Genomic DNA, 11251 nt, shown 5'->3' with positions numbered 1-11251 from the left:
AAGTTGCTATAAATATTAAGAAGTCTTGCTATAATCAGAGAAACGCAAACTAAAACAATAATGAGATTCCATCTTTGATCCATTCAGAAATGTTTAAAAGAATAACCTATTTTGTGAGGGTATATGGAAATGGACTGTCTCATATATTTCATATACGGTGTGAGTGTAAATTCATACAGACTTTTTAGAGAAAATTGATTGATATTGAAGGACAGCAGATTATGCCATCCCCAAATACACCACTTCAGCATAAAGATTATTTTGAGCTGAAGGCAATCGAGAAGCAGCAGATACAAGAAAAGGTCTCTGCCCTCCCCCATTAGCCTAAAAGCAGGACATAATTTGTAAAGGTGTCCCCCCTCCCTTCTCTACTAGGAAGGACAGGAGTTAATCACCAGAGACAGCTCTAGACCCTCATCAGCCCAGAGATGGCACCAGAGGAATCTATATAACAGAGTATTAACTAGCCCTTATCTTCCATTAGTTCCCTCATATATTTACCTTCTGAGAATTTGCTGCCCTAGAAACTCAAAGTCCTTTTCTTTTGTCTTGTCCCTTCTCTAAAAATTTATTGTTCTCTTGTTAAGATGCTATATAAACCCAAATTCTCAGCACTGCTTTGAGTTACTCATCACAGAGTACTTCCATGTACATAGAAGCATAAACATCTATTTGTTTTTTTCTTGTTAATCTGTCTTTTGCTAGTCTAATTTATAGGTCTCCGGCCAATAAACCTGATTGGTAGAGGGATAGGGAGGGTGGGAGGGAGATGCAAGAGGGAAGGGATATGGGGATATATGTATACATATGGCTGATTCATTTTGTTACACAGCAGAAGCTAACACATCTTAAAGCAATTATACTCCAATGAAGATGTTAAAAAAAAAAACCCTAAACATCACACATCAAATTGAATTCTTGATTACTTCCAGCTTTTTTCATAACAGTACTTACATCAGCTTCTTCATTCTTTTTTTTTTAATTGAAAAATCATTGATTTACAATGTTGTGTTAATTTCTGTTGTATAGCAAAGTGACTCCGTTATACATATACATACATTCTTTTTTATATTCTTTTCCGTTATGGTTTATCCCAGGATATTTTTTTTAACATCTTTATTGGAGTATAATTGCTTTACAATGGTGTGTTAGTTTCTGCTTTATAACAAAGTGAATCAGTTATACATATACTTATATCCCCATATCTCTTCCCTCTTGCATCTCCCTCCCTCCCACCCTCCCTATCCCACCCCTCTAAGTGGTCAAAAAGCACCGAGCTGATCTCCCTGTGCTATGCGGCTGCTTCCCACTAGCAATCTATTTTACATTTTGTAGTGTATATATATCCATGCCACTCTCTCACTTTGTCCCAGCTTACCCTTCCCCCTCCCCGTATCCTCAAGTCCATTCTCTAGTTTCCCATCTTGCCTCTAGGTTCTTCATGACCTTTTTTTTTTTTTTAGATTCCATATATGTATGTTAGCATATGGTTTTTTTTTTCTCTTTCTGACTTACTTCACTCTGTATGACAGACCCTAGGTCCATCCACCTCACTACAAATAACTCAATTTCGTTTCTTTTTATGGCTGAGTAATATTCCATTGTATATATGTGCCACATCTTCTTTATCCATTCATCTGTTGATGGACACTTAGGTTGCTTCCATGTCCTGGCTATTGTAAATAGAGCTGCAATGAACATCGTGCTACATGACTCTTTTTGAATTATGGTTTTCTCAGGGTATATGCCCAGTAGTGGGATTGCTGGGTCATATGGTAGTTCTATTTTTAGTTTTTTAAGGAACCTCCATACTGTTCTCCATAGTGGCTTTATCAATTTACATTCACACCAACAGTGCAAGAGGGTTCCCTTTTCTCCACACCCTCTCCAGCATTTATTGTTCGCAGATTTTTTGATGATGGCCATTCTGACCGGTGTGAGATGAAATCTCATTGTAGTTTTGATTTGCATTTCTCTAATGATTAGTGATGTTGAGCATTCTTTCATGTGTTTGTTGGCAATCTGTATATCTTCTTTGGAGAAATGTCTATTTAGGTCTTCTGCCCATTTTTGGATTGGGTTGTTTGTTTTTTTGATATTGAGCTGCATGAGCTGCTTTTAAATCTTGGAGATTAATCCTTTGTCAGTTGCTTCATTTGCAAATACTTTCTCCCATTCTGAGGGTTGTCTTTTGGTCTTGTTTATGGTTTCCTTTGCTGTGCAAAAGCTTTGAAGTTTCATTAGGTCCCGTTTGTTTCTTTTTGTTTTTATTTCCATTTCTCTAGGAGGTGGGTCAAAAAGGATCTTGCTGTGATTTATGTCATAGAGTGTTCTGCCTATGTTTTCCTCTAAGAGTTTGATAGTGTCTGGCCTTACATTTAGGTCTTTAATCCATTTTGAGTTTACTTTTGTGTATGGTGTTAAGGAGTGTTCTAATTTCATTCTTTTACATGTAGCTGTCCCGCTTTCCCAGCACCACTTATTGAAGAGACTGTCTTTTCTCCACTGTATATTGTTGTCTCCTTTATCAAAGATAAGGTGACCATATGTGTGTGGGTTTATCTCTGGGCTTTCTATCTTGTTCCATTGATCTATATTTCTGTTTTTGTGACAGTACCATACTGTTTTGATTACTGTAGCTTTGTAGTATAGTCTGAAGTCAGGGAGCCTGATTCCTCCAGCTCCGTTTTTCTTTCTCAAGATTGCTTTGGCTGTTCGGGGTCTTTTGTGTTTCCATCAAATTGTGAAATTTTTTGTTCTAGTTCTGTGAAAAATGCCAGTGGTAGTTTGATAGGGATTGCATTGAGTCTGTAGATTGCCTTGGGTAGTATAGTCATTTTCACAATGCTGATTCTTCCAATCCAAGAACATGGTATATCTCTCCATCTATTTGTATCATCTTTAATTTCTTTCATCAGTGTCATAATTTTCTGCATACAGGTCTTTTGTCTCCTTAGGTAGGTTTATTCCTAGATATTTTATACTTTTTGTTGCAATGGTAAATGGGAGTGTTTTCTTAATTTCACTTTCAGATTTTCATCATTAGTGTATAGGAATGCAAGAAATTTCTGTGCATTAATTTTGTATCCTGCTACTTTACCAAATTCATTGATTAGCTCTAGTAGTTTTCTGGTAGCAGTTTTAGGACTCTCTATGTATAGTATCATGTCATCTGCAAACAGTGACAGCTTTACTTCTTCTTTTCCGATTTGGATTCCTTTTATTTCTTTTTCTTCTCTGATTGCTGTGGCTAAAACTTCCAAAACTATGTTGAATAATAGTGGTGAGAGTGGGCAACCTTGTCTTGTTCCTGATCTTAGTGGAAGTGGTTTCAGTTTTTCACCATTGAGGACGATGTTGGCTGTGGGTTTGTCATATATGGCCCTTATTATGTTGAGGTAAGTTCCCACTATGCCTACTTTCTGGAGGGTTTTTATCATAAATGGGTGTTGAATTTTGTCGAAGGCTTTCTCTGCATCTATTGAGATGATCATATGGTTTTTCTCCTTCAATTTGTTAATTATCCCAGGATATTGAATATAGTTCCCACGTCAGCTTCTTATACTTGATTGTCAACCCCACCTGGAATCTAGCTAAGCAACTATATTGGGCCACTAATTTTTAATTAAGTTATAATCATTTGATTAAGTTATGATCAATATTCATTATGGTTTTGCAAATCATGTTCTTTGACTGCTCATATTATTTCTGTTTACTCTATAGATTTTTCCCCTAAAAGACAAAAGCCCAATACAGTCAACCTTTAAATTTTGTTTCCAGAACAAAAAAGCACTTTAACCATAGAATCATTTCTATGTTGATAAAAGACCAACCTCTGTTAAGGTTAATCCATTGGATTTGTCCCACAACAAGACAGCAAGCTCTGAGATCTTTAACTCTAAAATAGATACAGACACATAATCCTCTCCTGGCTCCACACCCTTAATATGTGTCTACTGGGTTCTCCACTTGAAGATCCTACAGTCACTTCAGATTCGATATCTTCAAAATTGAACTTGTTAGCCCCACCCATCCCCTGAATTCATATGATTTCTTACTCATCCTTGTAAATATTATGAAATTTCATTAGCTGTTTGGAACCTGCTATTTGAAGGTCGTGTGACCAAATGGAGAGAACAGAGGTGTCTGAGTTAGAGAACCTGGTTTAAGATACTGCTCCAGGCCTTCTGAGATTTTTTTGACTTTATTTGACCTTAAGCAAGGAAGCATTGACCAGAGCCTCACTCCTATGTAAAATGGGGCTAATAGTAGTGCTCACTTCACAGAGCTGCTTTGAGAATAAAGTAGACAGTGTTTGTGGAAGCCTTAAAGTTCTCTATAAACATTTGTCAGTTTCACTGGTAATAATGATAATATTTATGATCCTTCAGAATGTGAGATTCATGTTGAGTGACAGAACATGCGTCAACATCTGTTGCTAAGATGCTCGAGGAGACATTCATGACCACGGAGAAACTGTCATAGCCAAGTCCAGCCTCAATCTCAGTCTTGTCAGTACTCCTGGCTTGATTATTCTCAGGGAGACTGAAGACACCACATATGACCTTAACTGATTGTATCATACCCCTGCTTCAAACTCACCAATGGCTTGCATTGCTCCAATGGTTCCCACGTTCTGCCACCATATTTACCCTGACCACATCTCCATCTCTATTGCCCACAGTTCTACCTCTCACTTGCTTTCTGATTTTTTGGTGGTTTGCCCAATTACCAGATTCCCAAATTAAAGTCTTTCCCCAAGCCATGACTTCCCTGATCACGCTTTCTACCATCTCTCCAGACCTCCGTAGAAATGTTACTCCTCACAGAAGCTTTTTCTAACTAGCTGAAGCCCCATATTTACTCTCTTGGAACACTTGGATTCTCCTTCACAGCACTGATCACACTCTAAATAGTCATTTGTATACTTTATCTTCCCCTCTAGGCTTCTCATCTTTCTGTGTGTCATCCGGATGATCACCATACTCTCTCCTTTTCTCTCCCTTCTAGGACCAGAGGACCTTTAGCTCCCTTTCCATCTAGAAGGTGCTTCTCTTATGTCTTATCTCCTTATTTTGTACTCCAGCCTCACGGCCTAGGGTTAAAACCTATGTGACCTAAGGGAACCAAATAGGAATCATCAAGAAGAGAAAATGTGTTGGGAAGCATTCCAAAGGCATCATCACAATTGAACCTGGGAAGCCCCGCTTCTTGCCTCTGTTCATCTATATTCTATCCATCCTTTCCATACGAGGCATTTTTCTCACATTATCCTTGATGCATTCTTTGACTACTCCTTCCCATGCCAGTCAAAACCCATTTTGCCAAGAATTACCTGTGCAGCTGTGTAACATCTCTCAAACTCTTTATCTGATTTCTCAAGGATATTCTGTGAGTCCCTGAACATTACACTGTCTGTTCTAATTGTTTTCCAGTTGTTCCGTGTGCATTCTTTTTTTTATATTGTAAGTTTCTTGGGGAGAAGAGACCACATTTCTCCCGCTTAAGATCTAGCACCGTGTTAAACAGTCATTATATATTGGACTTACTGGTTAAGCACTGGGGACAAACTACTCAGGGGAGGTTGTAGAATATCCCTCCCTACCTGTGCCATGTCCTGGGCTAACATTTATTGAGCCTTATTGTATGCTCTACACTGTGCTAAAATGCTCTATTTACATTGTCTTATAAAATTCTCTCATCAACTTTTGATGTGGGTACCATTATTATACCACCCATTTTACAGATGTGGGAACTGAGGTTTACAGAAGTTAAGTACTTTCCCAAGGTCACATGATAGTAAGGAAGAAAGCCAGGATTCAAACCCAGGTCTATCTGACTCCAAATCCCATGAGCTTAAACTACACAGCTGCCATTGGCTTAGTTGTCCAGCATGAATTTTTGTCACAGTTCTATCTGGTTAGTTCTTCAGGATGAGAGAACATTAATTCAGGTTGCCAATGACTACACATTTGCTGTGCTCCTCAGGTTTGTATTTACTTCTCTTCTACCTTGGGTAGTGGTACTTTTGTTCTTCTCCTGTGCATTCTTTTTCTCAGGTCTCCCCAGAGCTGATTTTGTAGACTATAGTTCTCATCTTGTAAAAAAAAAAAATAGCATGAATAATACCATATATCTTAGATTCATAATCTTAGTAACCTTAGGGACTTGAAGTGATTCTTATCAGATGCAGCAAGAGAACGCACTCACTCATCAAAGAGGAGATTCATCAACTGAGGAACTGTCATGCAGACACCAGCTGAACAAGAGTCATGCACAAGAACTATCAATCACTTGATTCTATCCCCCTGAAGTTAACTTTCTTTGTGGCTGTGAAAATTTTTATTCAGAACTTATAAAAAAAGGCATACAGTGTAACCCCAACATGGTTAGAATGTCCTAGAAAATGTTTAAATGTATCAGATCTTGCTTTTTAAATATTTCTATAATGAGCATATACACAATAAATAGCAACAGTTTTTTTTTTTTAATCTATAGCCTTTTAAAAAATTGAAGTTGATTTACAATGTTGTGTTAGTTTCTGGTGTAAAGCAAAGTGATTCAGTTATACATATATATATATATTCTTTTCCATTATGGCTTATTATAGGATATTGAATATAGTTCCCTGTGCTACACAGTAGGACCTTGTCGTTTATTTTTTTAATGTAATTTTTATTTTATATTAGACTATAGTTGATTTACAATGTTGTGTTAGTTTCAGGTGTACAGCAAAGTGATTCAGTTATCTATTTGATATATAGTAGTTTGTATCTGCTAATCCTAAACTCCTAATTTATCCCTCCCCTACTTTCCCCTTTGGTAACCATAAATTTGTTTTCTCTGTGAATCTGTTTCTGCTTTGTAAATAAGTTCATTTTATCATAAACAATAAGGGTTTTTCAATGAGCTGTTGGCTAACACATAGCAGGGTACAGAAACTTCGATGCTGTGTGCTCTAGTCAAGTTGACACTGGTGTGAGTCTAGGTCGTCAGCTCAAACCCAAAGTGATCACAAGCAAATCTTACCCAAACTGCAAACTCAAAGGAAATTGGGCTACAGGGTAGGTTGCAGGCTCAAGTCACTATGGAGTGGATCTTCTTTATAGTTAAGATGTGGTTAATATGCTAGTCTTCTTCTAAAATAAGAAAAAAAAAAATCCACTGTCTCTGTGGTTACTTATCTCTGTCACTACCCACCAGATGTCTGAGTGGAAGATGGGGGAAGCAGCGGGACTAAGAGAGGGGCTCCCGAAAGCAGATGTTTATAATCACAGCTGTGTTCTAAAGGTTCTGGCTGATTCTCTCTGCACTTCTGACCAAGGGCACAGGTTTGCATGACAGGCTTCCATTTGGGGTGTCATTGTCTTATTTTTCACTAGTGCTACTCTGTTCTTCCCCAGGAAGCCAGTGGCACAGGATATATTACATTAAAAAGGTATGAGAAAGATCTGGTGATGTTAAACCCCAACAATGAGAGATCCTTGTTCAATTCCAATGTTGACAGTGTGCCAGGTGCTGGAAATACAATGGTGAATAAGACACTATCCCTACCCTCAAGGATCTTCAATCTAGTGAGTAGACAGACGAGAAAATAGATTATAACACAATATGGATGATAGTTACAAGATGCTCTGGCAACACAGAAGAGTAACCCATCCCAGCCTGAAAGGGTGGTGGATTCGAACCAGGGAATGCTTTCCAAAGATAAGCCTTGAGTCAAGTAGGAGTTTTATGAACAAAGTTGGGATAGTGAGGTTGAGAGTAAGGTAGGAGAGGCAGTCTTAAGAGTCCCAACAGGGAGAACACGGTAAGTAAAAGAATGGAAGCATGTAACAGTATTCTGTTCTTTGGGTCCCAGGTATACTTCCTATATAAGTGGGATGTCAGTAAGAGGAGGAGGAGTGGCAGGGGATGAAGCTCGTGAGATAGGGAATGTCAGATTCTGGCTTTATGAAAAAGCTGCCAATGAAGAATTACATAGTATGTATAATATTAATAGAGAAGAAAATGAAAATTAGAAAAAAGCAAGACAATGGGGGAGGAAGGGTGGTGGCAAAGCTTTTTTCCTCCTTAAATTGCTGATGTATCCATGAATAAGAAAGATCAGTTTTGCTAACTTTTCCTGAAATAGCAAGTCTAAATATGAATCAGAGGTTGAGGCTCTTTTCATTAGAAAAGCCTAAAAATGTGGACAATAGCTAGGGAATGAGAAAAGCTCTATGTAGCGTAATATCCTAAAAATCATTCTTATTACAATTTATTTCCCAGTCTTAGTCTGCCAATTAGGTGGCAAATGACTTTTCACATAAATATTAGGGCAAGGTCTTTCCTCTCCCTCTGTTAAACTTACTTTGAGAGTTACACACCAAGTCATGCCCAGTGAAGCATCAGCACATCCTAGGAAAATCCTGTATTCATGTGCTCGCAAGCACATTTATGCATGTTCCTACTCCCTCAGATTAGCCTTTTGGCAAAGTGAACTTATTTCATTTCCAATGGATATGGGGTAAGCATGGTCCATTGTTGAGCAAAAAGGGATGAAGATCAGCTGGAAACTGCAATCAAGAAGTTGATAACTCTCATAACTACCCCAGAGCTCCATACTAGAATTTTAAAACAAAGATATTCAGAGGTGAAATGGAGAAGCAAAAAACATAGTCCAACTTCAGTTCTTAATCTGGCCCGCATCTCTAACTGCTGTGGATTACTGTTATGAAACTGGGATCCAGTACCTCTGAGTGCTGCTCCAAAGGCACAGAGTTAATGTTGAGGACAAAACTCTAAGTGCTCTAAAGAGTAGAGCTTGAGAAATGAATAACTCCTTAACTGAGTATGGTGCATGTGTAGGGTCAGAGGTGGAGGGCATGCTTAATCTGGTAATCACACAGAAATGTGGAACAAGCCCAATTACTCATAATGCGCCATACTGGGCAGCACTCGAGAGAATAGGCTCACTGTGCTAGTAATTTAGGTCTGGCATACATCCACATTCTCCTGACAGCCTCCCACCCCCACCCCCACCCCTCTATATGGCCCCAAAGTAATGAAATAATAATGGTTGATGGTACCATCTAAGAAGTAACATAATGTAAGGGGTACCCTGGGCTTTGGAGTTATTTCTAGGTTAGAATTCTGGTACTAACTACTACATAGCTGAGAACACTCACTTCATTAATGTTCTGCTTTGATCTGCTCCTAAAAGTTGGAGGTAGGCTTGTGGTGAACTTAAAAAATACAGAGAAGCCTTTTCCCCTTCCAGTAATAGTCCTGCCAGTAACCTAGTACCTGGCCCACTGATAGCCTTGCAGATGCCTAGCCATAGTAAGTCCTTTGTTTACCAGGACTCATGACAGTACCTAATAACTCTCCCAGAAAGGGCTCTGCAGTCTCAGGGAAGCTGAAGTTAAACAACAGTTTATTCAGTTTGTCTTCTCCTGGGAACCTTCATCCAACAGAGCCAGCATTGCCCTCTCCATACACTAGGCTTGTGTTTGCTACTTGGTTTTCCATATTGAACACTTTTTACATGCAATTATATGCAAAGTTGTTAATTAAAATATTTAGGGAAAAAAGATTCTCGGTCATACTAAGTCCATCAAGATGTTAACATTGATAGTACTTGTAGAATTTCGGTACTTGTAGAATCTCAAGTTATTATTAAGGTTTCAAGGATTGAAGACTAACAAGAAATACTGAAGTGGTACACTTAAGTACCAACAAAGCCACTACCTTTTGACACACGAATTTCACAAGGTATTCACAATTTAGATGACAAATTAAGGCTCAAGTTTTAAGGATAAATACCTAAGATGTTTCATGGATTTCACAAGGCTCACCAGGAAAGATGGTCCATTTAAAGGGGATAATTGAGGAGAGTTTAATGAAGATACTAATTAAAAGGGGGTGAGCAGGGTTAAGGGAAACCAAGTCAAGCTGGTGAAGTACCTCAGTGGAGTCCAGATGTTTCTGCAATGATGGAAATGTGCTACATCTATATTGTCTAATACTGTAGCCATTAGTCACAGGTGGCTATTGAACACTTAAAATATGGTTAATGCAACTAAGATACAGAATTCTTTGGAGTGATGCAGAGTTAGAGCTATACCTTATAGAAGACGACATGACAGGAGCTGTGGCTTTTAAGAAAAAAATGCAGCTGTGGGCTTCCCTGGTGGCACAGTGGTTAAGAATCCACCTGCCAATGCAGGGGACATGGGTTCAAGCCCTGGTCTGGGAAGATCCCACATGCCACGGAGCAACTAAGCCCGTGCACTACAACTACTGAGCCTGCGCTCTAGAGCCCGCGTGCCACAACTACTGAAGCCCATGCACCTAGAGCCCATGCTCCACAACAAGAGAAGCCACCGCAATGAGAAGCCCGCGCACCGCAACAAAGAGTAGCCTTCGCTCACTGCAACTAGAGAAAGCCTGCGCACAGCAACGAAGACCCAACACAGCCAAAAATAAATAAATTTATAAAAAATAAAAGAATGCAGCTGCTGCCAACTTGCAGACTGGTAGGGGAAACACCTGGAATACTCTGACTCACTGTCCAACCATCCCTCTCTGGTACCTCTGACTGATGGAACTCACCAAACACCAGAGAACAAGTAAACTCATTGATGCAATTCATAAAGGTTGGCCTCCTGGGACACAGAACATAGTGAAGGGTGGAGTAGATCTGGAGCAAAACATTTTCATACTGTGTACAAAATGAGCTGAGAAATCAAATGTTTGGTTTATTAGCACTTATAAATCTAAATAAATATGGAACCGGTGGTAAAAAAATGGAACAAAACCACGTGTCAATAAAGTTGTACAAATGTGTCTTATTAAAGCTATCACAGAGTTCTCTGCTGCACTAAATGGCACAATGCTTTAATCAAACTGCAACTGGGTTCATTTCAGGTTTCATACATGAAGAATGAGGTCAATACCATGTCCCTTCACCTATATTCAACCTTGTATTCTTACCAAGGATCTGTGTAAAACTTCTTCCAAGGTCCCATCTAAAATCACAAAGCCTGGGAGTGGGAAAATTTTCACTTGACTTAGGCTAAAGGTCATTGTAACTCAATAAATGGATATGGGAGGAAGACCAGTAAACTAGATACAGGGATCCAAAGGCCCCCAATTCCTACTCTAGGACTGTATGACCACTCTCTTCAGATAGGCCTATTTATGTTTTATTTTTGTACCATCTCTTTGAATGTTGGTGTGTGTTTACACAACTTTTTTCTTTCTGCAC

Source organism: Balaenoptera musculus, chromosome 2, assembly GCF_009873245.2.
Source record: "Balaenoptera musculus isolate JJ_BM4_2016_0621 chromosome 2, mBalMus1.pri.v3, whole genome shotgun sequence".
Taxonomy (NCBI): Eukaryota; Metazoa; Chordata; class Mammalia; order Artiodactyla; family Balaenopteridae; genus Balaenoptera; species Balaenoptera musculus.
The sequence above is the reverse complement of the archived record's forward strand: the minus strand, read 5'-3'. Positions refer to the sequence as shown.